Genomic DNA, 4,937 nt, shown 5'->3' on the forward strand with positions numbered 1-4,937 from the left:
TGGGCACGATCTCAGCGGCAGATGAACTGCGTGTGAGGTTCTTCGCACAGTCCCTCACGGGATCGGCTTTCGGGTGGTACACATCGCTGCCACCAGACTCAATCCGGACGTGGAAGCAGTTGGAAGAGCAGTTCCACATGCAGTATTATTCAGAGGCTTCCGAGGCCGGCATTGCCGATCTAGCACAAGTACGTCAGAAGCGTGGAGAAACTGTGGCAGAATACGTCCAGCGCTTCAGAACTGTTAGGAACCGATGTTATTCGGCTCGTGTGACTGAAAAAGAAGCAGTCGAGTTGGCAGTGGTGGGCCTTGCATCACCAATCAAGGATATGGCCTCCCAAGCAGACTACCCTTCACTGGCGCACATGGTTCAGAAACTGTCGTTATATGAACAGCGCCACCCAGACTTGTACCAGGGCAAATTCAAGCGTGCGGTAGTCTTGGTTGAAGCAAATGAAGATGAAGGGTCTGCGGGAGATCAAGAGGTAGCAGTGGCTGAATGGACTCGGGGGGCAACCCCCATATCCTGCAAATGGGTTAAGCCACCAGGTCCGCCCAGAGGGTTTGATTTCGACGTAACTAAAACTGAGCAAATTTTTGACCTCTTACTTAAGGAGAAGCAGTTGAAGTTACCCGAAGGCCTCAAAATCCCCACGGTACAGGAGCTGAACGGAAAGCCATACTGCAAATGGCATAACTCGTTCTCCCATACCACCAACGACTGCAGGGTGTGGCGTCAGCAGATCCAAATGGCGATAGAACAAGGACGTCTAATTTTCAACCAGTATGCCATGAAAGTCGACACTCACCCCTTCCCCGCCATTAACATGGTGGAGTGCACTTACCCTGGAGGGTGCCAGCCAGGATTCTCGTTCAACATCAACATGGTAGGACCTGGACACCACTCTGGTAAGGGCGGAGACGAGGGCAGCTGCTCTCGTAGCAAGGACACAGAGGAGGCCGCTCCACGCGATCGGCTCCGTCATGATGGCAAGCGCTACATCACAGAGGGAGAAGTAAGGAATGTGAGATATCAGCGACCTCTCTCTGATCACCTCCTCAACAAGTATGTGAGTCAATATGACCAACGCCGACGACCCAACGACGATGGTGAAAGAGATCGTCTGGCTAGGGACGCCAGGAGACATCGTCGGCATGATCGCGATGAGGAGGAATACGAGCGCCGTGCCAAGGAAAAGTCAAGGGAGCAAGACGACGAGGATAGGCACTGGGACTGTCCCTTCTTCAGACACTGCTGGGATTCAGGAATGAGCCGATTGCCTACAATCGGCAACTGCCCAAAATGTAAACAGAAGAGGAAGGATGCAGCTAACGTGTCCGTGTTCAAACGTCTAGGGCCTCCCCCGCCTCGGAACGAGCACGCTGAGTCCCCTCGGGTGGAAGATCTCAAGGATTTGGAAGACGATGATGAAGAAGAAGAAGACAGGTACCACCGGCCAAGGTGGTGCCCTGATGGACTCAGCCGTTCCCAAAAGCGTAGGGTTCAGTGACTGCATGGCTTGGAGGAAGCCGAAAGGTTATACCTGCACACGCTAAGGAAGGCGCGGCCTGATCTGGCCGCGAAAATTCAACGAACCCTGGATGAAGAGGGTCGACCACAAAAAATGGAGTGGCGCCCCAAGCAAAGGAAAGCCGATGATGAAACATCGGCTGGCACGAATATGGTGTTCATCCTTCCGACGGAGTTTAGTGCTCCAGGATTAGATGAAGCACCTGTGGCACAACTTGACTGCGGCCCACGGCCAGTTATCTTTGAGAAGCCACGAGAAAGAAGCTACAGACATCTGAAGGCCCTGTACTTGCGAGGTTATATCAATGGGCAGCCTGTCAACAAGATGCTGGTGGACACCGGAGCGGCAATCAACATTATGCCATACTCCATGCTACGTCGGTTGGGACGCTCTAGCTCGGAGCTGATCAAGACCAACGTGACACTGAGCGATTTCAACGGCCAAGCATCTGACGCACAAGGTGTTCTGAACGTGGATCTGACCGTAGGAAGGAAAACCATCCCTACGACGTTCTTTATTGTCGATAGCAAGAGCACCTATGCTGTTCTGCTAGGAAGAGATTGGATCCACGCCAACTGTTGCATTCCATCCACGATGCACCAATGCGTAATACAGTGGGATGGAGATGAGGTAGAGGTCGTCCATGCAGATGACTCAGCCGAGATCTTAACGGCTGGCATGAACGCTTGGGAAACAGCAGGCCAAGAGCCACTCTCAAGCATCAATTTGGACGACTGCGAGCGCATCGACGTGACAAAGGATGGGGTTAGGCTGGTCTTATCCACCGGCCTGACCGTGTAGCAAGAACAAACCAATGGGCAAACGTGGCGAGGCCGATCCTTGGGATCGGCCCCTAATATCTATGGAGGAACATTGCAAAACCTTCATTGAGCGATTCGATCAACATGGAGGCCGATTCCAGCAATCGGCCAAAATTATCCTCACCACACAGTCTGCCTGTGTTCAACGTCGATTTAATGGGCAGCGGTTTTACGTCGGCTGATGAGAGTCAACGTTAGTCCTAACGTTGCCGACATTCAAATACAGTGCCTTGGCTAACTACAGAGCCGATATCTGCAGTTACCTGACAGATTCGGCTCGGGGGGCACCTAATCGGATGAACATGTGCGATACATGTGCGGTGAAATATTGGGGGCTGATAGAAAATCGGCCAGTAAAAAAAAAATTTCTCATGGTATACAGCCGATGCAAGGTCATCGACTTTAGAGCTAAGAAACAAAGCCGATGTACAGCCATCGACTCTAGTACAATTACACAGGATCTACCTGTTGCGTGTTCAAGACGCGGATTTTCACCAAGTCCAGTTCATCTGTGAGGCCTTCTGCTTCCTCGAAGGGGTGAACAATGAGAGCTGCCTCAGCTGCAAGGAGCCGATTTTGGTGCCCGAACCTTCTCTTCGAGGACTTCCAACCCTTTGCGCCAGTTCAGCGGTACTGTCAGAAGTCAGTTTTGGCATGCAAGGCAGCCTTTTGCTCATTAAGCCGTTGGTGTTTCGTCTACAATATCGGCTTTCAACGGAGGAAGAGGCGATCGATGGGGGCAAGTTCGGCTGGTTCTGCATGGTGGCTGTCTCAGAATTACCTGAGTTCAAATCTGTGCATCCTCACCATTATTCTCGCCTTGACTAAGGCTCGGGGGGCAGCTGGCCTGGTAGATGCTCTGTTTTAGAAGCCGATTGGGGTGTCATCGGCTGATCCTTCGTCGCAACCTTCTTCAAAAATGGTGAATTCTTGCAGAAGAGGATCACTGGACCTGGTGGGAGGAATTTAAGGGCTCTCTTGAAGACTCCACATTATCCACTAGATCTCAAAGTCATCAGTTGAAGAATTGAAGGATGGATTGTGAAGGACCGATGCGTTGCTATCGGCTCATTAAGCATTGGCTAAGTGGAAAAATCGGCAAAATCAGTATGAGGGGAAATCGGCTAAATTAGCTCAAGGGAAATCGGCAAAATCCAATTGGGGGAAATTCTTCATTGATAAGCAGGATTTCTTACATAAAAAGAGCTGATTGCTCTCAAAAGGAAGTACTAGGGGATACATTGCCCCATCTACCACTACTGATCCTATGCTAAGGGTCCTATCTATGGGCCGTCGCTGCCCTTGTCGTCGCCGTCGTCGCCGCTGTCGGCGCTACTCCCGGCGGGCTCCTCGTCGCTGCTGTAGCGGCCGCCGATAGGACCCTCGTTGTCCTCGTCCTCTTCGTCAGCGTCGTCGTCGTCGCTGTCGAAGTTGCTGAGGTTCCCCGGCCAGGGGCAGAAGCGCTTGGCCGGCGGTTCGTCGGAGGAGGTGTCGTCCTCCTCCTCCTTCTCCTCCTCCTCCTCCTCGGGGGAGGTGAAGTCGTCACAGGAGAAGCGATCGTCATCGCTCTCCTCCTCCGTTTCCCCGTCGGCGAGGAAGCGGAGGTCGCTTTCCCCGTCAGTCGAGGACTTGTCGTCCCCAGACCAGACGGAGAAGTCGTGACTAGACTCCTCCCTGGCTTCGATGGCGCGGCGGATGTTGGCCGCGTGGGCCTCCTCCGGGTTCCACTCCGGCGTCGGCTCGCGGGAAGAGGAGGATTGGGTGGAAAGATCCGATGAGGCAGAGGAGGAAGAAGACATGGTGGCACAGGAGGGCTTTTGGAGTGCTAATGCGAAGGGGCTGAAGAAGCAAACTGTTTGGAGCGGTTAAATAAAAGGGGATATAGTGGAAATTAAATGCCATAGCAGTTTCCGAGGGAGTGGTGCCCAAGAAAAAAAAAACTGCCAAGTCACGCGGAGAAGTTGAGAAGGCAAGGCATCATGATGAAGGATACTGCGACGGTTCTGCTCTGCCACGACATGACCCGACGAAGAAAAGCAGGGTGATTTTGGAATTATCAATTCCAAAACCAGGGGGGCATGTGTTATCACCAGAATTTGACCGAATTAGAGGTGGGCCGCGATCAAGATGGGCTTGAAGAATATATATGGAAGAATATACGTGAATCGGCCTTATATGCAAAGTTTGGGCTAGTTGGCCCGTGTATCTGTAATATAGTAGGATGCGTGTTGATTAGATAGAGTTTGGCTCGTGCCCGGTTGGGATTATTCCCACGTTAGAAAGTCTACGGACTATAAATATGTATCTAGGGTTTATGAAATAAACAACAATCACGTTCACCACAAACCAATCTAGGCGCATCGCCAACTCCCTTGTCCCGAGGGTTTTCTTCCGGGTAAGCAACATGCTGCCTAGATCGCATCTTGCGATCTAGGCAGTACAAGTTTATTCGCTATCCATGCGTTGCTCGTACTGAAGCCTTTTTGATGGCGAGCAACGTAGTTATCTTAGATGTGTTAGGGTTAGCATTGTTCATCGTATCATATGCTATCGTCGTGCAACCCTTAGACATCTAGCCGCCCTT

The sequence above is a fragment of the Lolium perenne genome, chromosome 1, assembly GCF_019359855.2.
Source record: "Lolium perenne isolate Kyuss_39 chromosome 1, Kyuss_2.0, whole genome shotgun sequence".
In the NCBI taxonomy this organism is placed as follows: domain Eukaryota; kingdom Viridiplantae; phylum Streptophyta; class Magnoliopsida; order Poales; family Poaceae; genus Lolium; species Lolium perenne.